This window comes from Meriones unguiculatus, chromosome 4 (genome assembly GCF_030254825.1).
Source record: "Meriones unguiculatus strain TT.TT164.6M chromosome 4, Bangor_MerUng_6.1, whole genome shotgun sequence".
NCBI classification, from domain to species: Eukaryota; Metazoa; Chordata; class Mammalia; order Rodentia; family Muridae; genus Meriones; species Meriones unguiculatus.
In genome coordinates, this window is record NC_083352.1 from 113,415,444 (window position 1) to 113,442,877 (window position 27,434).

The 27,434-nt window shown below is 44.3% G+C and overlaps 1 protein-coding gene across 3 annotated transcripts in view; it reads right to left on the reverse strand.

The window, feature by feature from the left end:
- Ncoa3 (nuclear receptor coactivator 3) overlaps nucleotides 1-26,783 on the reverse strand; it is a 78,588-nt gene extending 51,805 nt beyond the window's left edge. For 2 of the 3 annotated variants that reach the window (XM_021637960.2, XM_021637951.2), the window contains exon 1: nucleotides 26,648-26,773. The gene's annotated coding sequence lies outside the window, so the exon portion shown is untranslated. Of the gene's footprint in view, nucleotides 1-26,647 lie in introns of all 3 variants that reach the window. The other variant, XM_060382809.1, reaches the window with a different exon arrangement.
- Nucleotides 26,784-27,434: the final 651 nt, after the last annotated feature.

Consider the following 27,434-nt stretch of genomic DNA (forward strand, 5'->3'; position numbering starts at 1 on the left):
TTGACCAGGTACTACTGCATGGGAGTGAGCTCTGCAAACACAGAGATGACACAGCCCTGTGAAAACAAATCCTTCTGAAAGCACAGCTACCAGTAAGAGTGTAGTTAGCTAACAACCAAAAAAAAAAAAAAAAAAAAAACCAAAAAAACAAAAAACAAACCACAGAGTCAGCCAGGTATGTGAACGGCATTTACTGTCTGTTTCCTTTGTACGGGAAGCGGTCTCAGCTCTGATCTCAAAGTCACCTTCCAGCACTAATGGAAGCACATGGCTGATTTCTCCATGCCCAGAACAACACCCACAAGAAAGACTAATGTGAGGGGACGTTTCTTTTCATGTTTTCCTTCGCCAAGAAACAGCTCCATAAACCATATTATACATGACATCCATAACTAAAAGATTACAATTTAGAAATTGAAGACAAGAAAAATTAACAGGAGCATGAGACAAAGAGCCCATGACACAGAAGCCAAATGGACAATAGGTCTCCAAAACTGAGTTTGGAGAAAGCATGGGCAACCAAACCGCATAGAAACCATAGAAAAGAAATACTACAGCATCTCTGCTATCACACTGGTGAATAAACAAATACCCCAGGAGGTGTGCTCAGATGTTCCAAATGCAATCAAGTTAAGGTGTTGCATTTTTAGAACAAGCTATTACGATCTATGGTTTTACAGATTTGCCACTAACCTAATCTGGCAGGTTAAAATTCAACGTTCAAAGTACTGGCTACGTTTTCTAGAAATGCTCCAGTAAGTCGACATAATAATTAACGTTATTTGATCTACAAAATCTGAGTACTCAGTGCAAAGAGTGATGAGTGACCTTGAGGCAGCACTTGGAAGGCAGTCACCATGGCAACGCTTCCACAAAAGTGCCTCATCCTCAGCAAAAGGACCAACCCAGAGCATAAGGATTTTTAAAACAGAAAACCTCGACCATCACCCACAGTGAGGCAGAGACACCGTTTCTTTTAAGAAGTCTCTACCTCAACCTTCCTGTTTATTCTCCAGAGAAAACACAAATTAGCTTCACACCCATGCATTAGGTCTGGCAAAAATTACTCTTATTTCTCTTTATTTGCTAAATGTGAAAAATAAATATCTAATTCATTTCATTTTGAAAAATAAAGTTTAAATTTTTCAATACAATCCGTGCTGTTTTATTGTTCTTTAAATCACCCAGGCATGGCAGCACAGTGGTAATCCCAGCACTGAGAAGCCTGAGGCAGTCTGACAGACAGTAGGACGCTAGCCCTGGGGTACGCAGTGCATCAAAGGAGAGAGAGAAGGGCCACACAGGGGCAGGACACTGCAGTGGGGAAAGACATTACCTTCCGGAGGGCACTTAATGAAGAGAACACAAAGGGAGGCTGATTTCAACCCTAAACATAAAAGTGCACTTATGACTGTTTGCGCAGACCAAACCCTGCTACACTCAGGGAACTGTCCACATTTCCCTCCAGCAGCTTTAGGAAAACTGGGAGGAGTCATTTTACTATCACAGCAGTCAGCACAAACTCAGCACCAACCAGATACTGAACAACATAGCCACCAAAATCTTGCTGAAAAGCTGTATGCCCCGAACAGTTAATGTTTTCACCAACCTAAGTACAAAGCAGTAATCGCATATCTACTTCTTCAATAAGATGAACATCACTTGTACACAGTCAAAAGGATTGGGTTTAGTTTGTTTTTATTTCATGTGAATTGATATTTTGCATGTATGTCTCTGTGAGCGTGTTGGATCCTCTGACACTGGAGTTACAGAATGTTGTGAGTTGCCATGTGGATGCTGGGAATTGAACCCAGATCCTCTGGAAGAGCAGCCAGTGAGTGGTCTTAACCTCTGAGCCATCTCTCCAGTCCTCAAAGGGATTGTTAACCATGTCTAATTCAAAAATTTTACAGGAAAGGAAAGAAATTTTCAACTCCTGTCCCTTCTGACAGAGGATCTGCTCAGAATCCCCATATCTGGGGGCTATGGAAGGGGAGTCTAAAGCCAGACAGCCTGAGCTACAGTGTGAACCCCGGTCTGTCTTGGACGTCAATGTGAGACTGTCCCAAAAAGCAAAAGAAGATATCATGTTATGCTTAAAAATATCCTCTAGGTCCACCCTAATGTAAGAGCATATAAACTGAAATCACTACACTCCATCTACATAGAGGCTGAGAACTCAATAACCACATGACCATTCAAAATTATTATAAATGCTGATAAAAGCATGAAGGTGCATTTTTTGGGGGGGTATAGCCCTGGCTATCCTGGAACTCACCAGGCTGGCCTCAGACTCAAACAGATATCCTTCTGGCTGTGCCCCTCAAGCACTGGGACTGAAGGTGGGTGCCACCATGCCTGGCTATACATGTTTTCTCCATTTTGATTGATATGAATCTATTTGTTCACTCTCCCCTACTCCACCCCATTTATCATTAGTTTACAAAAACATAGGGGGTGATGAAATGACACCATGGGTAAAGGGATTTCACTCTAAAACTGCCCACCTAGTTTTAAAGCCCCTGGACAGACAAGGAAAGAGAGGTCTCCTCATGACCTCCACATGCATGTCATGCACACATAGTCAAGCTAGCCTGCATGGCGGGTTGCAGGCCGATCAGGTCCTCATAATAAGATACTATGCAGGTTTTTGTTGCTGTTTTTTTGAGACAGGGTCACTCTATAGCCTTTGGCTGCCCGGAACTCTCTATGTAGACTATACTGGCCTCAAAGTGCTGGGACTAAAGGAGTCACACCTGGCAAAAAAGTTCCATACTAAGAAAAAGACAGCAATGCTATATTGCCAAAATAATTATAAAATTGATTGACTTATATACACCCATACCATAAAATACTATATAGTTTCTAAAAGGTTCACAACATATTATAAAATTTGGACATAAAAATTCTTATGCCAATCACAGAGACTGCAGTCCCACACTGAAAGGTTGAGCGGTGAGGACTGAGACTCTAGGACCAGCCTAGGCTATATACTGAGAACTGGTATTTAAAAGGCCAAAAGAGAATACACTAAAATTACATACCTTCATTTTTTTCTTTAACACTTTCTATTATCTATAGAGAACAGATATAAACTTTATAAGTCTTTACCCTTTGATATTTCTTTTTGTGCATTACAAGCAACTCCAGAAAATTAACACTAATTTAGTAAGCATTTCCATGATAACTTACTAATATCTTTTTTTTTTTTTTGAGATAAGCTCTCACTATTAATCATGGCTAGCCTGGAACTCGCTCTGTAGCTCAGGATGACTTAGAACTCACAGAGATCTGCTTGTTTCTGCCTCATGAGTACTGGATAGGTACACCACCGTGCCTAGCTAGAGGTTGTTTTTCAAATTCAATTCCCACCGGGGCAGTGGTGTCACACACCTTTAATCCCAGGACTTGGGAGGCAGAGAGACCAGGGGATCTTAGTTGGAGACCACCCCAGTCTACAGAGTGAGTGGCAGAACAGCCAGGCTTTCACAGAGAAGCCCTGTCTCAAAAGATTTTTTAATTAATTTATTTAATAAATAAATTCTTGTGGGGTTAGAAAGATGACACAGAGTAGCAGTTCTGAACCTGCGGATCATGACCCCTTTGGGATCACATATCAGATATCCTGCACATCAACATTACGGTTCATAACTAGGAAAATTACAGTTATGACGTAGCAAAAACACTTTATGGTTGGGGGTCCCCACAACATGAGGAACTATATTAGGGTCTAGCACTAGGAAGCTTGAGAACCACTGGCTTTAGAGACTGAAAACACTGGCTACTGCTCTTCCAGGGGGCCCAGGTGTCAGCCTCGGCATCCAAATACCATCTTACAACTAACTATAATCCCAGCACTTTCTATGGCCTCCTCGGGTACCAGGCACACAAGTGGTGCACAGACAAACATAAAGGCAAAACATCCAAACATAGACAAGGAATTTTCAAAAAAATGAAAACCTCCATCCCCTTGCTGAGACTCCACACTGAGTCAAACAGCGTGCTGCACAGAGGCATGAATTGAGGCTTAAGTCCCCAGACTTGGCGGCAGCTTCTCTCTCAGCCATAGCCTTTGCACAGTATCTCAGCCTCTTTCTCACCAACCCTCTCTGTTCTTCCTGTCCAAGAGCACGCATGGCATGTCTCAGGAGATCTGACGTCCTCTTCTGGCCTTCCTGGGCACCAGACACACATGTGGTTCACAAATATGCATGTAGGAAAAGCACACACACACACATAAATAATATACATTAAAAATACTTTTTTTAACTAAAAGAAGGGTTTCTTGGACCATTGCAGATGCCAGCCAGGAAAGGCAAGACCAGGTCTCAGAACAAGCTACCATACCACCAGCAGTGTGGCTAGGTGCTGTGGCTAGGTGGCACATGAAAATTGGATCTAAGACCATTTTGGGGAGGAAAAGCAAAGTAAATATGTTGGCTATAGATAAGAAGGGTACAATAATGAAACAGAGAAGCCATAAGATAGGAGGGTGGTCTTTAACAAGAACTGTTTCTCTACTGGCAGCTGCTGACAGCACAAATGGTTTTTGTATAAAAAGGGCCCTGTGGTAGCATTCAAATCAAGGTTCCAGACCACAGCAATTATCTCATTAGGTTCCCTTATCGTGCCCTCTCACACTCTGGCCCATTCTGTAATTAAATTCAGAGCATCTGAGATAGTTTTCTCTTTTGGAGACACACTACTCAGTACTCCGGACTAGGTTTGAGCTTACGACAGACAAAGCCGACCCTAAGCTCCTAACCCTCCCTCCTCTAGCTCCTGGTGCTAGTATCATACACATGTCCACTGGCCCAGCACGTCACAGTATTTCTAGAAACAGTGCCAGCCCTAACAGACCATGACTAAAATTAAGAGAGACTTCCTTAATATAACCCACAGAGTTTGAAGATAAAAGGTATGATTCCGGGACTGGAGAGATGGCTCTGCAGTTACTGTAGAGGATCCAGGTTAAATTCCCAGTGCCCCATGATGGCTTACAACCATCTTAACTCCAGTTCCGGGGGATCTGACACCCTCTTCTGACCTCTGAGGGCACCAGGCATGCAACAGGTACACATTCATACATGCAGGCTAAACCATTCCTGCCTTAGGGTGTACCTTCTCTGAGGAATGCTCTGTTCGTGCACCTGATTAAACTTGTTTTTACTTTTAAACACTTATTTGTGTGCTGTGTCTGTGTGAATAGATGAACGTGTCCACAATGCATGCACATGCACACCTGAGTTGATAAACACAGAGAAATTCCTTCTGCTTTTGTTTCTTCACCTGAAATTTCTTGCAACATCCAGCCACAGGGGAAAGGAGAGGCCCAGATAAAGGAAATGAGCCTGGCAAGATGGCTCAGCAGGTAAAGACACTTGCTACCAAACCTGACATGAGTTCCATCCCTGAAACCCACGTAGTAAGGGAATCGACTCTTGCTAGCTGTCCCACTAACACACACAAGCAGAGCAGTTTCACTAGCTGAAAATATATCCCAGAAATATATTTAAATCCTAATCTTGACGAACCAGCCTCAAGCGCTCTCTCCTTCCTCATCCGGAAGCAACTATTTGGAAAGTTATCTTGCATTTCCTTGTTAAATTTCTCTCACTGCTCCTTGAAGTGATTCTTTTGTAGTTATCTAGCTTTCTTGTTTATTTTCTCATGTGCCCAAATAGACCCTAACCCTTCCTGCAAAGGAAGGAATATGCTTATATATGGCTTTATACAAAGATGCAAAGAACAATTAGGACAACATAAATTTATTAGTTCTTTTTTAAAAGATTTTTATTGTTTGCCTGATCGAGTATATATACACCACGCATTTAGGAGCCCATGGAGGTCAGAAGAGGCATCAGATTCCCTGGAGCTGGAGATACAAAGATTGTAAACTACCATGAGGGTGCTAGGAACGGAACCTGCAAGACAAGTGATTTTAACTGCCAAGCCATCTCTCCAGCCCTATAGAAGCCTTGTTACTTTCATTTCTTCCATTCGTTCATTCGTCCGTTCATTCATTCATAGAGTCAGAGTCTCACAGGTACTCCTGATCCTGTGTCCACCTCCAGAGCTCTAGAATTACAGGTATTTGAAACATTATGCCAACTATTTGCTTTATTATTTTCCCCCCAAAGGAGTTTCTTTCTCTGTGTGTAGTCCTGAGCATCTTGGAACTCGCTTTAGGCCAGGCTAGCCTCCAACTCACTATATCAGCCTCCCTCTGCCTCCGAAGTGCAGGTATTAAAGATGAGCACCACCACACCCAGCTATAATAAGTCTTAAAATACATTTCTTTTAAACTCACAACTGAATCAATGCATAGTCTCAAAAGTTGAAAAGGGGGTTTGATAAAACAAAGCTGAGCCACAGCTGAGAATGTAATCAATGGCAAAATGCTTTCCTACCACTGAAGTCCTTCCATACATCATCCCTGGCATGGCAGCACCAACCACGTACTCCCATTGCTCAGCAGACAGAGACAAAAGAATGAGAAGTTTAAGGTTGGGCCAGCAAGACAGTCAGCAAGTAAAGGTCACGTGCCCAAGTTTAACCACCTGAGTTCAATCCAGGACCCACGTGGCGGAGGAAGAGAACTAACTCCCACAAGCTGCTCTCTGTCCTCCACACACAATATGGCACATTCATGCATATACACACACAAAATACAAACATGTTTTAAAAAAAAGTTCAAGGTCATCCCCAGTTACACAGAAAGATCCAGGCAACCTTTTATCAAAAAAGTAAAAAAAAGAGAAGTTAAAACGTTCTCCCCAACAAGTGTACAGTAAGAAAGCCAAGAATAAAGTTAAAAACACAGCAACTGAGGCAAGCCATTAGAGAAAAATCTTGCCAACAGAAAAGTTTAGAAAAAGTGAACAGCCAGAGCAAGTGCTCAAGATAAACAGGGATGGCCCCCAGTTTCTACAAACAAAACTCACTTGTGAGTTATTATTTATGGCTTAAAAAAAAAACCTCTCTCAGGAGACAGGAAATTATGTATCTTTAAAGTCAGCTCACAATGTGCCCAGTAATCACTTTTCCAAAGGCCTTACAACTGTAGTTAGAGAGCTGACCCACAGGCTTCTTTGAACACAACAATGCAAAAACAGAACACCACTACTCTCCAATCCAAATGATTTAAAATTACATATTTCTAAAATATTACATATATCTAAAGATATGCCTAAATATCACATACTATAGCATTCCTAGACCTAAAGACATGTCAAATCAAGGCTGGAGAGATGGCTCCAGAGCACTGTCTGCGCTCCCAAAGGACACGGGTTCAATTCCCAGCACCCACATGGCAGCTCACAACTGTCTGTAATGCCAATTCCCAATTCTAAGGGATATGTCACCTTCACACTAATGCATATGTAATAAAATTAAATAAATCATTTTTAAAAGACATATCAAATCAACTAAAAGTAACCTAAATAAGGCATTTCTGTCCTCTCTGTTTTGAAATACAGCTATTTGCTAGAATAGCTAGGCCATGTTGAATATAAGCACAAGTTAACTCTGTATTGTCTCGGGGACGGCAGTGCTGGAGAGCAAACCCAGGGCCTTGACATAAAGACAAAGGCTCTCCTACTGCGCTTCAGCCCCAGCTATGTTCTGTAATCTTTCCAAAGAACAACACTTCACGCAAGAGTATGCACACATGAATGCAACATATGCACACAGAGCACACACACTAAAAGTGTTTTAAGTGGAGAATTAAGCAAATTTAAAAGTCTGAGGAAACACATACTCCTATAGATAACAGAAAAAGTAATTATAGCTCAGCACTGGCTGCTCTTCCAGAGGGCCTGGGTTCAATTTCTAGCACCAACCTGACAGCTCACAACTGTCTGCAACTGCAGTTCAGTGGATCTGACACCCTCACAGACAGACAGACAAATAAAATTTTTAAAAAAAATAATTTTTAAAAGTTGTAGATTATGGGCAAGAAAGGGAGATTTAAAACAGAATACTGACCCTGGTGTGGTAGCGCACACCTTTGATCCTAGTACTCAGGAGGCAGAGGCAGGTGGATCTCTGAGTTCACAGCCAGCATAGTCTACAAAAGAGCAAGTTCCAGACAGCCAGGGCTACACAGGAAACCCTGTCTCAAAATAAAAATAAAATAATAAGAAGAATAAGAATACTGACAGAATACAAGGCTCAAAAAGACCCTTGCAAAAGGGAGGAGTGGGGATCGGAATGCTTGACAATACCAAGCAGCGGTTCCACAGGTGTGGTGGTGCCTCCCATAAGTCAGTGCCCTCCAGGCAACCTGAGTGAGCTACACATAAAACTACAGACCTACATGACATTGTATCTCAGTCAACCCTGAAGAAGAAAGCTAAACATAGTGGCATGCACCTACATTCTGAGCACTGAGAGGTAAAGGCAGGAAGAGCAAGAGTTCAAGGCTAGCCTACACGAGAATACAAGGCTAACCTCATCTCACAAATATTCAAGCCCACGGACATCAATTTTTTTGGCTTTTCAAGACAGGGTAGGGTTTCTCAGTGTAGCCCTGGCTGTCCTGGACCCACTTTGTAGACCAGGCTGGCATCGAACTCACAACGATCCACCTGCCTCTGCCTCCCTGGGAGTGCTGACATTAAAGGCGTGCCCTGACCCCATCATCTAACAGCACATAATTTCTTTAATCTCCATAATGCCAAATACCTAAAAATAATTTGTTTTCATTAAGTCATTCTATCATTACATATTCAGGAAGAAGACAGACATTTGAATATGTGCTGCTCTGTCTATACATCTTTATACCTACCACATTAGAAGAGAATCAACATTCATTACTTAAAAATAAGCCTTTGTGATACTACAGACATCAAGAAACCAATAACTCTTTATTGAAATAATGAGCATTTGGTGCCAGGCGGTGGTGGCACAAGCCTTTAATCCCAGCACTCAGGAGGCAGAGGCAGGCAGATCTCTGTGAGTTCCAGGTCAGCCAGGACTACACAGGGAAACCCTGTCTCAAAAAACAAAAACAAAAGAGAACTTAGCCTGGAGGGATGAGCAGCTGAGCAAAGAGCTTGTCAGCAAGCAGGCACCTGGAATTCACACAGCAGAGAACAGACTCTCACACATTGTCTTCTAACCTCCATACACACACTATGACAGGCACACATGCATATGTATGAGAGCATGGGTGCGCTCACATGTGTGTGCACACACATAAAGTTGTAAATGTTTGGTAACCTATGTGTGAGTGCCTGCGTGGGCTTACGTCACTATGTGCACACAGTGCCACAGAGGACAGAAGAGCGCACCCTATCCCTTAGAACTGAGGCACAGGTGGTTGTGAGTCACCCAAGTGGGGATGAAAGCCAGACCTGGGTCCTCTGCCAAAGTAATAAGTGCTTTTTTTTTCCTTCTTTCTGTTTAAGACAGGGTCTTTCCATGTAGTCCTGGAGCTCCTGGAATTCAATGTAAATCAGGTCCACCTCAAAATCAAGAAAGCAGCCTACATGCTGGGGTTAAAGGTGTGTGCCACTTTCCCTTGCCAGAGTAAGTGCCCATCACCACTGAACAATCTCTCCAGGCCCCAGAAAAAAATTGTAATTGTACAGGAAGTTATTAATAATTCTTATTTTCTTCTTTGCACCTTCCTGTTTTCCACAGACACAAATTAATTACTTTTATAATTTTTTAAAAAAAGAAATGCTTTAAGAGGAAAATAAAAAAATCAAAGGTTCCCAATTTTGCTCAAAACGAAAGCAGAAGTCTTGCTGGGTGTGGTGGGGCAGGCCCGTTAGCAGCACTTGGAAGCCTGAGACAAGAGGATAGTAAGTTTGAGGCGAGCCTGAGATACATAATGGAAAGACCATCTCAAAATGCAAATGCTGGAGGCCTAACTCAGGCCTGGAGTGCTTGCCCAGCATGTACAAGGCCTGTGGTTCAAACCCCTGCACTCACCTGGACACAAAAATGCTTCCACTAAGAGGCCTTTGCTCCAATGGCTCTCTTATACAAAATGCTTCCCCTTCCAAATCCTTCCTCCTAGGCTTCCTCTCTTAACTCTTTGTTCACCTGTTACTTTCTCAGTGAAAGTAATATAACTACCCAACTAAAAGTAAACTCAAGTGTTAGGGATAAAGCTCAATAGCAGAACACTTACCAAGTCTGCACAAAGCCCTGGCAAGCGCACACACACACACACACACACACACACACACACACACACAGGAGAGAGAGAATGAGCTGAGTCCAAGGGGTTGTGGAGTTACTGGGATCAGCCAGTTTGAGGGCAGAAGACTTTCAGCAAGAAAGGCTTCCAAAGGTAAAGACACAGTTCACAGTGAGCAGCCAGAGGCAGGGCTGGAAGGCTGACAGGGAAGGCTGCAGGCCAGAAGGGAGTTAGGGTGAGAAGAAAGGGATAAATAGTTGAAAATTCAGAGAGGGATGGGAAGGAAAGTCATGAAGAGGTCAGAAGATACACAGAAGCCAAGAGAGGACAGACTGAACAGGGAGAACAGGATGACAGGATAGAGGCTGTTACTCCAGCCCAAAGAACAGTTCATTACTACGGCTGTATTTATAAATGGAAGCGACTAGTATTAAGCACATCTGTTATCACTCTCACCCTCAAATTCTTCACTAGAAAAGTGCATGTGGTTTTAAAGTTTAGTTTGCAGGGCGAGGTTTTAACTGTTCCTTAATGTTTTGTTTGTCTTTGTATTTTGTATTTTGTTGCGACTAGATCTCTGAATAGCCTTTACTATCCTGGAACTTACTGTGTAAACTAGCCTGGCCTCAAACCAATGTTAATCCTCCTGCCTCTGCTCTCCCAAGTGCTGAAGATTACAGTTTGAGCTACCACTCCTAGCTCCATTTTCAAATATACAGTACAAAGATTTTTGAATGTTGTTCTCTAGACTGGCACCCACCTTTAATCCCAAAACTCCGGCACAGGCAGGTGGCTCTGTGAGTTCCAAGGGCCAAGCTGGGATTCATAACAAATTCTAACCCAGCTATAAAATTATACCCTGTCTCCCAAAAAGAAAAGAGAATTTTTTTTAAAGTTTGGTTTAAGCCAGGAAGTGATGGCCCTCCACTTTAATCCCAACACTTTGGGAAGCAGAGGCAGGATGCTCTCTGAATTAGAGGTCAGCCTGGTCTAAAAAGTGAGCTCCAGGCCAACCAGGGCTACCCTGCCTCAAAAACCAAAAACAAACAGTTTGGCTTAAAGCCAGCCAGCATGGTGAAGCAACAGTTCAAGTGACTTAGGTTAAGGTAGCTGAATCCTCTGAGCCCTGCCTGGGCATCAGGCCAACCTGAGCTATTAATATAGTGACACCATCTCTCAAAAGTAAATAATTAAGTTTAACTCACAGGGGCTGGAGAGATGACTCAGCGGCTAAGAGCACTGACTGCTCCTCCAGAGGACCCAGGTTCAATTCCCAGCACCCACATGGCAGCTCACAGCTGTCTGTGACTCCAAGTCTGATACCCACACACATATATGCAGGTAAAACACCAATGCACATAAAATAAAATAATTTTTTTAAAAGTTTAATTCATAAACCCTGACTAGCCTTTCCTTAATGCCACTCTACATATAAGAGACTAAGCAGGACAGGCTTAGGTTACAGAGTATCTGTGAGTATGCTCCTCCATACTCACCTTTGCTGACTTACAGAACCAAGCAAGCTGGGCAAGTGGGATGATCCCTTTGACTCTGAGTCTAAAGAACGGTTAATTTCATTATGAAGCCTGCTGATCTTCTACAGCACTAACAGGGACCTGAACAAGGTAACTCAATGAATAGTTCTTGAATAGCACCAAATGAAATCGCACCAAACCTTTATGCTTACTTCTCTGAGTATTCTATACAAAAGAAAAAAAAATCCTATAAATTTACATAAAACTATAGAAAAATGGATCAGATGCAGTGTAAATCCACTATAATCAAAATCAGAAATCTTCTGGAATCGTGAAATGCATAAATAACTTCCAAGCTCAGCATTTCTGACGAGCCTCCCCAGGCAACCCTAGAGCAAGCAGTCCCAGGATGTGTGGCTTCTCGCTGCTCATGCAAGTGGCAGATGCCATTTCCTCACTGACAGGAGCTTCAAATTCCAGTCAGGCAACTGCAGTCACACCGAATCAGGAATATAAGTGTGCCTGCATGTTATTATGGGAAATAGTGGAAAATTTCACAGGCTGACATCCAGAACGTCGGCGCTTCCTTTTCATATTTCTTTCTTCCTGCAAAGCAGTTATTAGACCAGTCCAATTTTTTTAAAGCTGGAAATTTCCACTGTTTTGTTAAGTATTCTTTTAGATGCAAACAGAAAAAAAAAAATGTTCCAAAATTCCAGTATGACAGAAATGATTCGGATAAAAAACAATTAAAATACAAATCTTTAAGTGATGGCAATAGTAAATAAACTGGGGGTCCCCATCCCATCCAGTGAGACAGGCAGGAAACTTAAGGGTACGGTAAGTTAATATAAAAACTACAATGCTACGAACATGTTGAGATGCTGGCTTTCTCATTAGCATATGTTGCAAGCTGACCTCAGTCAGTAGCCAGTGAAACCAGAAACCTGAGGACCAGCGCAGTGGTGGGAGCCTGTAGTGCAAGGGTCAGGTAAGAGACAACATCAGGACCAGCATGGCCAACAAGATCTCATCAGAGAAGGAAGGGAGGGGAAGGGAAGGAGTACACGTCTCTTTGCAGAAATACAGACCACACATCTATATAGCCGGTATTTCTTTCTTTTCTGTTTGTTCGTTTGTTTGTTTCAAGACAGTTCCTCAGCATAGCCTTGGCTGTCCTGGACTTTGTAAACCAGGCTGGCCTCAAACTCACAGTGACCCACCTTCCTCTGCCAGGATAGGGCTGGGTGCCGTGAACCACCACGACCTGCTAGCCCGTATTTTTAAAGGCTGGCATATAGCTCAGTGGCAGAGCAAATGCCTAGCCTGTGCCAAGGGTCTGATTCCTAGAACTGAAGATGGGCAAGTGGTTTCAGCGTTAAAAAGAAAACAATACCGCTGGGGGGGAGGGGAGATAGGATGCTGCTCTCTTGGCAGAGTGTTGTTAGACAAGCATGAAGCCTTGGTTTGATTCCCAGCACCACACATCCAGGCATGTTTACGGCTGTAATCCAGAACTTGGGAGGAGAAAGCCTTCAACATGTGACTCTGACTCAAAAAATAAAAATTTGGTAAAAAATTGTGTGGGTTTTGTTTTGTTTTGGTGATTTTAAGGGAATAATTCATAGGCAAGACAGTGTTTCACCGTTAACAGCAGAGGCAGGCTGAGAACGTCACTCCTGGGAGGTATGTGCAAAGCCAGTGTTTTCAGACAGGTTTTCAGCACCTTCTCATTGAGACCACACTAGAACATATGTAAGGTTTTACATTTTAATTTATATTAAGAGAGAAAATAGACAGAGATATCTTCCCCCTTTTCAAACAGTGGCTCCTGTAGGCCAGGCTGGTTTCAAATTTTCTCACTATGTACTGAGGATGACCTTGAACTATTGACCCTCCTTATTCCACCTCCCAGTGTGCTAGAATTAAAGCTTGTCCCACCAAGCTCTGTTTATAAAGTGCTGAGGACCAATTCCAGGGCTTCCCACTAGCTAAGCAAGAACTCTAACCAGGCTATGTCCTGAGCCAGACAAAGACTGATTGATTCATTTTATTGAAGGGATAAAAAGATTAAGTTCCAGACCATTCAAAATTGACTTTTAGTGGTCAAATGTAATAAAAATAATTTATGCTTAAGATCTCACGTGGACTAGGAAAAGAATCTGCCGTGCAAGTATGAGGACCCGGGTTCAAATCCTTAGAAGCTACTTACATGCCAACTGTGCCATGCATGTGATCCGGCATTCCTATGGGAAGATGGAAGACAAAGACAGGACAATCTCCGGAAGCTAGAAACAGCTAGTCAGGCTTGTACAGTGGACAAGAACAAAGAACCCTACTTGAAGCAAGGTGGCCACTAACCTCCACATACATACACACACCCACACTAACACAGGACACATAGATAAACCTTTAACATTATCTGAGACAGGGAAGGATAGCACACACTTTTAATCCCGGGGCTCAAGAGGAAGTGGATCTCTTTGAGTTAGAGGCCAGCTTGGTCAAACAAGGCTGTAAAATAAGACCATCTCAAAAATAAAAGAAAGCCTTTGGACATGGTGGTATGCCTATAATTATGGCACTCGGGTGGTGAAGCAAATGGGCATGGCAAGTTCAAGGCTAGCCTATACTACATACTGAGATCTTGTCAAAAACAAAATCTAGTATGCTTTTTCTTAAAAAAAAAAAAACTAAGTCTTGATGGTAGGAAAAATAAATATTTTAGGGTTTGAATAAAAGTTATACAAATGAGAGGAGAAGGTCCTCCCCAATCAGTGGACTTGGAAAGGGGCAGGGAGGAGTTTAGGGAGGGAGGGTGGGATTGGGAGGGAATGAGGGAGCAGGATACAGCTGGGATACAGAGTTAATAAAATGTAACTAATAATAAAAATTTTTAAATACATATGGAAAAAAAGTTATACAAGTGGAGCTGGCTCAGTGGTTGGGAGCACTGGCTGCTCTTCCAAAGGACCCAGGATCAATTCTCAGCACCCACATGGCAGCTCCCAACTGTGTGTAACTCCAGTTCACAGACACACGTGCAAGCCAAATACCAATGCACATAACAGTAAGTCTTTTTAGTTTGTTTGTTTGTTTGTTTTGTTTTTTGTTTCTGGAGAAACAAAAACATAGGTTTCCCTATGTAGCCTTGGCTGTCCCGGACTTGTGCTGGGATTAAAGGTATGTGCCAGCGCACCTGGCTCCACACACATTCTTAATCCCAATGGCTGTGGGTTAATTTTTCATTGCCACATAACCTTTAGCCAGCCTCAGTCTGTCTTATTGGCCTAAGCCTTTGGGTCAAGCCCTGGACTGCTCTCTGCTCAATTCTGATCTGCTCACTGGAGTGTGGGAAGGACACAGCACTTCAAGCAAGCTGTGAACTGAAGCACTATCTCTGCTTTCTTAGGTAGTTCATGGATCCGGGTAGATAACCAGAAAGCCTTCCCTCCTAACACCTGAAATGCAGTTTATCTGTAGATTACATAAGGAACAAATAGGACTGAAAGTTATTTGGCAATAATAGGGAATGGAGGAGCTGGAGAGGTGGCTCAGGGGTTAAGTTAGAGCATGTGTTGCTCGTGCAGAGGACCTGGGTTTGTTTCCCAGCACCTACGTGGTACCACCTGTAACTCCAGTTCAGGGAATTTGCCCTGACCTCTGCTAGCCTCTGCTGGTACCGAAGCACAGCCATGGGCCAAGCACACACATAAAAATTAAATCAATCAATAAATAAACCAGATGGGTGGCTCCCAAGGAACAACACCCAAGGTTAAACTCTGGCCTCCATACATAGGCACACGCACGCGCGCACGCACGCGCGCACACACACGGGTGGTGGAGGAGATGAGGAATGGAGGGAAGAAAGAAAAAAAAATTTAAAAGAGCACAGCATTTCACTAAAGGTAAAACTAATTTTAAATTAAACTGCAATAAGATTCAGACTACACCTCCACCAGAATGTCTACAGCTTAAACAAGTATTAATATCAAATACTGGTGAGAACACTGAACAGGCTACACCATGGCACAGCCTCTTCTGCAAACAGTTTCATAGTTTCTTAAATAGCTAAACATACATTTGCCATAAGATCAACAATCCTACCTCCCAGAAAAATGAAGCCTTATGTTCCCAAACTGTACTCAAATGTTTACAGTAGCATTATTCATAACAGTTGGATACCATAAAATGGTCCTTGAGTGGTAAATAGGCAATGCCATATACAGAGAATACCTAGCAATAGACAGAAGTGGTCTATGCAACAGTATGAATGTCAAAGTGCTCGGCTGAACATGATAGGATGGCACAAATTGGGCCAAGAATGCTGCTTGGAGGCACAGCACTTGCCTGCATGGCATCCTTTGTTCAACAACCACCAGCAATCCCACCACAAAGAGAAATTACGAAGGGGAACCAGCCCAGGGAGCACACCTGTAATCCAAGCACTCTGAGATGGAAGCAGGAGGATCTGGGATTCGTTAGGCAGTCTAGTTAGACAACAAAGCTCTAGCCCAGTTTAAGATACACAGCAAGGTCCTATCTCAGCCTCACTTGGGGTTGGGAGGGTTGATGAGAAATGACAATATATAGTATATATAAAAGCAACTACATAAAAAGCAACTACATAAAAGCAACTAGTATGAACTTAATAAGATCACAAAGTATTTGATAAATACACACATAAACCTATTGCATTTTTACACACTAGCAACAAGTTACTCAAAACTAAAATTTTATTAAGTAAACCAGGTATGGTGGTTCATTCCTATAATATGGACAGACAGATAGATATAACAAACTATTTTAATCACTTTTTTGTTGCCTGTTTGGGTTTAGTTGTTGTTTTGAGCTAGAAGGTCTCACATAGCCCAGGTTGGCCTCAAACTTGCTATACAAGCACAGATAACCTTGAACTCCTGATCCTCCTACCTAAGGGCTGAGATTACAAGCATCCATCACTACCTAGCAGTTGCTTATAATCACACTTTTAAAAATAAATAACTTAACAGAAGTCTTTAATCCCAGCAATCAGGAGACAGAGGCAGGCAGATCACTGTGAACTAAAGGCCAACAGGGCTAAAGTGAAAATATGCCTTTAAAAAAAAAAAGAGAGAGAAGGCGGGCGTGGTGGCGCACACCTGCAATCCCAGAGTTCTGGAAGGCAGAAGCAGGCTGATCCTTGTGGGTTTGAGACCAACCTGGTCTAAAAAGTGAGTCCAGGACAGCCAAGGCTACACAGAGCAACCCTGACTTGAAAAGAAAAAGGGGGAGGGGGGAGATGGCTCAGTGATCAAGAGCACTGTCTGCTCTTCCAAAGAACCCAGGTTCAATTCTCACCACCCACATGGCAGCTCACAAAATAAATAAATTATTTTTTAAAAAGACCAAAAAAAGTGGAAACCTTCTAAAATGTGGGGGTGGGGTAGAGGGCTGAGGGTCACGTCAAGGCTTTGAGATCGACAGACACAGCACAGCACACTAAGCCACTCGTGTTTCAGTCTTGTTTTTTCCAGGTATGGTCTGTCTTTTCTCTCTCTCTCTTCCTTTCCACTGTTTACTTATTAAATTTGAGACAGACAGATGGACTCCACTGCAGACAGTGGAGGTCAAAGGATAACTTATTGATGTCAGTTCTCTCCTTCCACCACGTGGGGTCATCAGGCTTGGCAACCAGCAGCAAGTGCACTGAGCGACCTCACCAGGCCCCCAGACAGGACTGTAATGAACAGCATCCCAGGCTGCCTTAAACTAAAGATCCTCCTGCCTGTTACCTGTTTGTTTGTTTGTTTGTTTGTTTGTTTGTTTGTTTAAGACAGGGTTTCTCTGTGTAGCCCTGGCTATGCTGGACTCATTTTGTAGACCAGGCTGGTCTAGAACTCAGAGATCTGCCTGCCTCTGCCTCCCTGGATGTTGGGATTACAAGTGTGCACCACCACTAATGAAATGAGTTTGTAAAGTTAACATGGTAATAAATACTCTGGTCTATCATGGGAAGAGTACCACTGATGCTCCGGTGGAGGCAAGATGTGGAGACTTGACCTCTATTGGAATTAGGCTTTCCTAGTAGCTGTCACACTCAGGTTCCAAGAGCAGGGGAGACTTGCTAGGACAAGAGTTGTGTCATCAAAACACAACTGCCAGCAGGGAGCGTCTATCAGCACCAGGCAAGCACATCAACGCCAGCCTGTTCTAGTTCCAGAGCTACATAAACACTATCTTTTAAAGTTAAAAATAATTTAAAAAGAAAGAAAGAAAGAAAGGAAGAAAGGAAGGAAGGAAGGAAGGAAGGAAGGAAGGAAGAAAGAAAGAAAGAAAGAAAGAAAGAAAGAAAGAAAGAAAGAAAGAAAGAAAGCAGAGTCAGGCAGTGGTGCACCCCTTTGATCCCAGCAGAGAAGCAGAGACAGGTGGATCTCTGAGTTCAAGGCCGGCCTAGACCACACAAAGAAACACTCTCTTGAAAGAAAAAAAAAAAAAAAAAAGACAAAGGAAAAGAAATGGAAAAGGAAGGAGGGAAGGAAAGAAAGAAGAAAACACACAAACACACACATACACAAGAAAACAGACAAACAAACTTGAAACAGAGGATGTGAAAAGACACAGTCTACATGGAACTGGAAAGATGCCTTAGCAAGAGGTTAAGAGCACTGGTTGCTCTTCCAGGGGACCTGGATTCAATTCCTAGCACCCACACTGTAGCTCAGAACTATCTGTAACTCCAGTTCCAGGAGATCCAATACAAACTTTTTTTTTTTTTTTACAAAGATACAATCTACAGAAAATACTACTCTCTTAAACATTTCCAACTTGAATTGCCAAATTTTAATCAGGAAGCAGAATCAAGTACATAGGCTGTTTCACGGGGTGACTTTAATTCAGTAATTGCTTCATTTGTGACAGCGAGGTGTTAGAACCTGTCTCTTCTCATACTCCCGTCCCCCCACTGGACAGCACACACCATTTAAGTCCACAGCTTATTGGGAAATCTTCATAGTAAGTCAGCATGGAGAGCTGTGGCCACATTTACATCATCTGACAGAAAGAGCTGAAGCTGAGGTGTGCACATGTAATCCCAGCATTTGGGAGGCAGAGGCAGGAGGACCACAAGATGGAAGTCCGTCTACTCTACATAGCAAGTGCCAGGTCTTGGCAAGACTGTGTCTCAAATATAAAAAATAAGAAGGGAAAACCTGGCAGGCTGTTCCCATGTATGAAGTCTGAATTTCAAGCCACATCAGCTACATAGGTATCCAAGTCTCAAACAAAAATGAAATAAACCAGCCCTAGAAAGAGAGTGCCCTAAGCTTACAAAGTATTGAACTCTTCACACCAGAACTCTCCTCAAAGCAACAAACAATATTGCCCAGACAGCAGAAGAGGGAAACCACTTCCAGGCTTTCTTAACATGTATCTTTTTCAGCTGTTTTGAAACTGAGTAAAAGATCCTGCTGCTCTTACAATAGCATTTAACTTTCATTATAAAAATGTCAGTTTGGGACAGATTATGAGAAACAATTGCTCTTAAGTAAAATAACTCAGTCTTGGATTTCGGTTACACAGTGTTCACGCTGAAAGCTCCCCTTTTCCTAGGGCTGCCTTTCTCTCCCTCTCCAGGCTTTCTCCTCTATTGTAGTGGAGGTCTCACATGCCAGCAATGGAGGAACAATGCCACAGCACAGCTGCAGGCTTCCTGCCTGCCCGCCAGTCATTATTCTCAAGACCAGAGACTTTCAAATGCTGCTTGGGTTGCTTTGAAATCCCTCTTTCAGATTTCCCTCCTTCATGGACCATCTACTGAAAAGAATGCTTTCGAAAATGTCTTGCTAAACCAACCAAAACTCTAAGCAAACTAAAAGTCACCAACCTTGGGTATGGTGAGCTACAAATAGCTTTAGTTTGGTAAAACGCCAGTAAAATGAACATAACAGGAGATAAAGCATACTTCTGACTAAATACAGGATAGACTTTTTCTCATAGATAAATTAAACCAGCTTCTGAAAAACAACTTTGTATCAAATTTGTCAACTGTAAAGACTGGGATATCACCATCAAATGTTAAAAGGGGAGAACTACCCTAATGAGAGATCTAAATGTCTCAAACTCTGAAAAGGGCCAGGATGTCCCTTCTTAAGACATTTTATACCAGAAAAAAAAGGGCATTTATTAGTCTTAAGTTTCCAAGAACAGACTAGATTACCAGCAATCGCCTGACAACCTGGAGTCTCATTTCCTCTGATCACATTTGAATATGCAACATTCAGTAAAATCTTACTAGATAGGTTGCTGAGCTAGCTCAATGAAGGGACTCAAACACAGGTGGTTAATTATCTCCCCAAAAGACCGTGGGTTCTCCGCCCTTTGTCCAAAAGCAGTAAAAATGGAAGGTTTGTGAGTAACAACTTGTCAAATTGGTAAAATAAACAGAAAATTTTCAACATACCTTAGCCTTATAGCAACACAAAAGGACCAATATCTAATAAATCCTTACTCTGGTACAACAAAATAATGCAGCCAGTCCCCTGGAGTTTAGTATAATGGGATTTAACCTATCAATTAACATTCAACCAACCATCAGGCTCACCCACCTGAGGACAGTGAAGCCCTCTGCAGCCTTCCCATCCACCATCCATCACCACTCCAACCCAGGGCCAGGGTTCTCTTCCCACCATTCCATGGATAACCAAAAATTAATTCAGTAGTACAGTGACGTTTCAGCCCTCATAGCAACCTCTAAGCAAGGAAATCTGACCTGTCAACACAACAGCAGTATAGAAGAGTCTACCAAGAAGCCACAGCTCTTCTTGAATCCATCAACACAAATATTAGCAGAGAAGGAAAAACAGGACACAGGTGTTCCTAACAAACTGGGGAAGGACACTAGTCCATTTTGCTCTGAGAACATTTCTTTTCAAGACATGGCTGGTCAGTCAGGTGAGACTCCTTCCCCACGTGACTAAGGTATGATTAGTTAAATATGCCTTTATTACTGCCCCACTGTAAACTGACCTAGACAGCAATTCCTACCAAGCTAAATGAATGCTGACAAATTGGCAACTGCATTCTTATGCTGCATTCGCAGGCTAAGAAGATTATCTAGTGTGTGGTGAACTGGCCTCACTCCTGCTGAGCATCCTTTGGCCATTTTCCTGTTCTTTAACAACTTTCCAACAGAGATGGGAAAAGGAAAAGTGATTAAATCGAGTCAATTCCATCATTTGTTGGGGGTTTGAAAACAGGTTTGCTATGGATAAAATGTATCCTTGGCCCAAAAGAATCCCCAGACATCCTCTCAGAAAACAATGGATATATATTTACCTAACAAACATTAACTAAGCCCGCTTAGGGTCCACAGAGCCCCTCCTCCACACTAACCGCTGAGCGCCCCCTCCCAGGCCCCTCCCATCCTAGAAGGCACTCAGAGAGAGCCACATTTGGCAGCAGCACTCCACCTCAGAACTCCCTGCACCGCAACAGTCACAGCCTTTCAATTTACCACGGGAAAAGCGAACGTTCAGCTCCAGCGCTAATGTTTGGCTCCGGGAGCCCCTAGCCAATCCACACAGCAAAGAGCCTGTGCCGTGCTACTGTGTGTGCTCACGGCAGGGCAATCCCGGCTGCGGCAGCAAGCCCTTCTCAGTGGATGAGGGGCAACACGAACTCCTGTTTTTCCAATCCCAGGCAGCATCGGCAGAGTAAGGAGGGTATTAAATTGTGGCCAGTTTGCTATGTGGACAAACTGTCACCCAAGGCAATAGTCATTCTAAACTTCCAACAAATTAAAAGTTTCAAAAGTACATCCTCTGGCAGAGAATTAAAATCACAGACTTTTAAAATGCAAAAAAGAAACCCTAAAGCCATTTACATCAACAACCAATTAGAGACAGGACATGTTTCATCCAACCCTATTACCCAAACTAAAAGAGACTTTAAAATTATTCTCAAGAAGGAGTTTTCAACTTCACAGGAGCTATTCTAGCATCACACGGCTACGGCACCGAAGACTGGATGGCTGTGCTGTGTGTCTGCGCATACGCACAGACTTTCAGGAGTCTGATCCAATAATGAGGTGCAGGAACCGAAATCAGGCCGCCAGGTTGCCCAAGCACCTTCACCCACGGAGCTACCTCTCTACCCAAGACTGATTTTGTAAGTTACTTTTTCATTAGTAGGACGTCCCTGACATAGCAAGAAACCTTATTTTCCAATGGGCCAAAATGGACTTCTTGGCAAATATAAGTGGTGCACATGAACACACGGACGCACACACACATTAAAAAAAAAAAAAAAAAATTTAGTTGTTGGGGCTGGAGAGTTGGCGCAGTGGTTAGGAGCGCTTGTTACTCTTGCAGGGGATCTCGGTTCAATTCCCAGCACCTGCACAGAGGCAGCCACAACCATCTGTAACTCCACTCCCAGAGGATCAAGCAGCCTCTTCTGACCACAGCAGGCATTGTGATACATAACATGCATGGAGACAAAATATTCATAAAGTAATAAAATGACTTACAAATAGATCTGAATTAAAAGCTACTCTGTTCTCTATTGTAAGGGGAAAAAATATAAAAAAGGAATGAATGGGCTGGGGATGCACTTTAGTGGCAGAGCACTTGCCTAGCATGCATGCGGCCTTGCCTCGGGATTCCAGCCCAGCACCCAAAATAAACACTCGTTATAAGTGATCATCTCAAAGAAGTATTTTGTTCACACATCTCACAGAAAGAAGATCCACGGCCCTCCTTCCTTCCCAAGAGGGTGGAGGTGCCCACAGAAATTTTTATACCAGGGAAAATGCACCCTAAAATCACTTTCAAAGCATAATGAGATTGGCTAGGAGTGTGGATCAGTGGGTACAGCATAGGTTTGGTCTAGCACTCAAAAAAATGTAGACATAGGGCTGGAGAAATGGCTCAGGGATTAAGAGTGCTGGCTGCTCTTGCAGAGCACTCACGGATCCAAGCAACCACATGGCAGCTCACAACTGTCTATAACTGCAGGCCCAGGGGATTGGAATCCTCCTCAGGCACCAAGCACACATATGGTACACAGATATATATGCAGGCAAATATTTACACACATAAAGCTATATAAATTTAAACCCAGCTCTATTATCATTCCTGGGTTGTTGTTTTCTAAGATCATGTCCTAATGTATGTGTGCCTTCGTGAATTTATGTCCACCACATGAATGCAAGAAACTATGGAGGCTAAAAGAGAGCAAGAGATCCCCTGGAACTGAAGCGACAGACGGATGAGCTGCCTTAATGGTGCTGGGAACCAAACCCAAGTCCTCTGGAAAAGCTGCAAGCTCTCTTCACCACTAAGCCTCCTCTCCGGTGCCCATCAAATCAGTTTAATGAACTATCAGAATTGTGCAAATGTTATTTTTCTTTTATGTGTATGACTGTTTGCTACATGTATGTATGTGCAGCATGTGAAGGAGCCTGGGGAAGACTGAGAAGGGCACTGGATGCCATGGAGCTGAAGTTTCAATAGGTTGTGAGCTGCCATGTGGGTACTGGGAACCAAACTGGGCCCTCTGGAAAAGCTGCAAGTACTCCTAACTACTAAGCCATCTCTCCAACTCCCCTGTCGTAATTTTTAAAAACCATTCTAGCAAAACAAAGTGGAATATGCCTACAGTCTCACCTGAGCAGCTGACGCAGGAGGCTGAGCTCAATCAAGGCCTATCTAGGCTACAGATACAGTAGCTATCCTAAACTAATTAATTTAATGATTCAAAGACTTACAAAAAGTGGTAATCCTAGCTAGATAAGACATCATACCTGCACTTGGGAGGGTGAGGCAAGGCAGACCATGAGTTCAAGACCAAACAAAACACAGGGGATGGAAAGATGGCTCAGTGGTTAAAAGCATTTGCTACACTTTCAGAGAACCAGGGTTTAAATCCCAGCAACTACATGGCACCTCACTATTTGTAACTCAGTTCCAAGGAATCTAACACCCTCTTCTGGCCTACACAGACACCAGGCACAGATGTGGTGCACCCTACACATGGAAATTTGGGGGGCTGGAGAGGTGGCTCAGTGATTAAGAGAACTGGCTGTCCCTGCAGAGCACCCAGGTTTGATTGCCAACAGTCTCACGGTGGCTCACAAACTTTTTTCATTTGTTTGTTTTGTTTTTGTTTTTCAAGACAGGGTTTCACTGTGTAGCCCTGGCTGTCCTGGAGCTCACTCTGTAGACAAGGCTGGCCTCAGAGATCCACCTGCCTCTGCCTCCTGAGTGCTAGTGTTAAAGGCGTATGCCACCATGCCCAGCTCACAAAACAACCTTAAATCCAGTTCCAGGGGATCTGACACCCTCTTCTGACCTTTTCAGGCAACAAGTGTGTACATGCAGGCAAAATACACATATAAAATAAAATAATCTTTAAAAAACACATATATACAATCTTGTTGATTATATGCTGAAGTTAGTGCTTTGAAGACCTCTTCAGTTAAAGGCTGTTTTCCAATAGAAACATTCCCTGTAACTGCTTACAATTATAGCCTCCAACCCAGTCCACAATTCCCAACTAGGAAATGCACTTCTTCCTATATGCCAAAAGCTAGAGTTTTTTAATGCTGATTGAACAATTAAGTCTTTTCTATCAACATATAAAATACCCTATAATTTAGGATCACAGGCAGTTTAGATTGCTGCTCATTTACATTCAGAACCTGAAGTAAATCCCAGTGACACAGGAGCTACAGTGGTAGGTATCATTTTACAGGTTACAAACAGAGGCTTCGCCTTACAATCAAGCCTCAGGGTTCTACATCCCACAAACTGTTATTTCTTTAAGGTTTTTAGTACATCAAACAACAGAAGCACTTAATTCAAAAAGCCTTTCTAACAGTTACCAAGATTTATTTTAATTTATGTAAATCCATGCACCAGGTGGACGCCTGATGCTCACAGACACCAGAAGAGGGCGACTGATCCCAGGAATTGGAGCTACAGACGGTTGCTGAATGCTGGGACTCAACTCCAGGTCCTCAGGTGGGAGCCATCTCTCCAGCTCCTACAGGTTTTAAGATAGCAAAACACGATCCCACCTCATTTCTCCCTGTTCTTGCTTTCAGTACATATTAACTGGGGTTTATTTCAAATGAAAATATTAAAGTCTTAGCAGGGTGTGGTGGCCCTTGCCTATAATCCCAGCACTCAGGGAGGCAGAGGCAGGAGGATCACTGTAAAATTCAAAGCCAGCTGATCTTCAAATCGAGTCCAGGACAGCCAAAGCTACACAGAAAAACCTGTCTCTAAAAAATAAAATAAAAAAAGGAGGAAAAGAAAGAAATAAAAGAGGAAGAAAGAAGGAAGGAAGGAAGGAAGGAAGGAAGGAAGGAAGGAAGGAAGGAAGGAAAAATGTTAAAGTCTTTAATCCCAAAGCCACACATACTCCAAGATATGCTAACAGTCACTGCCTCAGAGAGGCTCTAGAATGCAAAAGATTCCTTTTTCGGTGTTTTTATACCTTCTCAGTTGGGTATGAGACGTGGAAAAACCCATGCTAAAAAAATAATGCTAGTCATTTAACTTTTCAAAAGAACAAATGAACATAAACGTTTGCACTGCCGTGTTAGTCCACAGCAGTACTGCTGAAGAACTGGAATCCACACAGCCCTGGCTCCAGCATCTCATTTCTGCAACAACCTGCAGAAACAAACGCTGAGGCTTTCTCGAGGCAGAGATCGGCCAGCCAATCCGAGGGCGAGCGTTTATATCTGGGGCCACAGCAACCCAGACACAGTACTCGGTCCTCTTGGCCCTGCAGCAGACAGGGGGCTCGCCTTCCTGGGGTTTTTTTTTGTTTGTTTGTTTGTTTTGTTTTTTTGTGTTTTTTTTTTAAACCGCACAAGCTTAATTACAAAAACAAGTTGGCTTTGAAGCGCTATTCAGAAACTGCAAAAAAAAAAAAAAAAAAAAAAAAGGGAAGTCTTCGCATTTGGGAGGGGGTAAAGTTTCCCGACTTCAAGACTGTCTACAACCTTCCCTGCCATACAGTGTGGAGTTCTAGAGTTCTAGGCTCCTGTTCCGTGGGCCCAAGATGCTCTGGCCTCTCCCAGCTACTCTTCTGGTTAACTTTTCCACCCTGGACAACCTCAAACTGTCTACGAAGTAACGCTGCCTCCCACTTCTCTCCCAGGCTGTGCGGCTCGGTTGTTTCAACTATTGCAAACAGAATCAATGGACGAAGCGAGGCGAGGGATTTCGGAAGGTGAAAGTGATCCCGGTGATAGGCGATACCAGGCGGCAGAGCCCGCATCCACGCCGCACACAGGGCAGACCCCACACTCACCCCACCCGGACAGCAGACCCCGCACCACGCCAGAAACACTCCCAACTCTCCATCCGCAGAGCATCACCCGCCCCGCGCTCGCCCCACACGGACCACCGATCCCGCACTCATTTCTCACACCTCCCTTCGCCCGGCGCACACCTCGCACACCGCACTCCTCTCCCACGCCCCGCACCCAACCCTGCAGACTCCGCACTCGCCCCGCAGCCAGCCCCACACACCTCCCGGGCTCCGGAGCCGCACCACACACCTGGCACATCCCGCGGACCCCACGTCCCCTCCGCGCGCACACACACACGCACACGCCGGACCCTGCCCTCGCCAGGCACACACCCCGCGCTCGCCCCACGCGTCCCCGGGCGCGCACCGCAGACTCCGCGTCCGCCGCGCCCGCTCGCAGCTCGCCGCGCAGCGGAGCCGCAGCTCCTGCCCGAGGAGCCGCCCGCGTCCGCCCCGCCGGGGCGGCGGCGGCGGCGGCGGCGGGAAGGGCAGGCTGCGCTGAGCCGCTCCGACCACCGCGGGACTCCGCGGGGGGAGCTCCAGCGGCAGAGGCCGCGGCCGCGAACTCCTCGCGACCCTGCGCGGGCCCCGGAGCCCAGTGCCACCCGCCCCGATCCCTGTCGCCTGCGCCGCCCGTTGCTGGCGACCCAGAGACCCCCGCCCCAGGCCATGCCGCCGGCTTCGCCCGTCGTCCGCTGCTGCCTTTCTCTCTACTCACCGCTAGCCGCCATCTTCCCCAATGCTGCTCTCGATCGGAAACTCACAGCTCAGCCCCAGCCGCCGACACCGACTCCGCTGAGCCCGCCGCCGGCGCTCTGAGGAGCTAAGGCGGCTGCCGCTGAAGCTGCGGCGCGGGGGCCGCTGGGATTTGTAGTTCCGCGGCCACGCCCAGCACTACGGGTCCCAGGGGGCCGTGCGCGCGACGAGGGGCGTGGCCACGCGGCATGAGCCCCTGTCAGCCCTCCCAAGAGCTGGAACGGGCGTCTTGCATTAGTTTTCCCGCGTGCTTGGCTCCATCCTGGAATTCCTGACATCTACGGAGTGTTCATTGTGCGCCAAGCACGGGTCCACAAGATCAGCAGCTGAGGGGGCGTCGTCCTTACTTTTCAGACGAGCAAACTAAGGTCAAGAGTCCTGCTAAGTCACTGGTTGAAAGAGTTTTGGGTCACAAGGTGTTCAAGGTGTTCAGTCCCCAGGTGTGGTCTCTGGCATCGTGATTTACACCAGGAAACAGTCGCGTTACAGTGGAGAGAACCAAGAGACACAACCTTACCCGAGTGTGCCTGCCGTAAACTTGCTGTCACCAAGAAAGTGGCTCAAATTGTCACTACCTATCTCCTGATAGGATGAGATGCAGGGAGGAGAAGGCTAGCTAGATAATGTTCTTGCCAATACAAACCAAAATAAGTGACCTGAATGTAACAGGAAAAAGAAACTAAAAAACAAACGCAGAACACCATGTAGAGGTAGAAAAAACAAAAATTCAAAGCCATCCGCCAAAACAG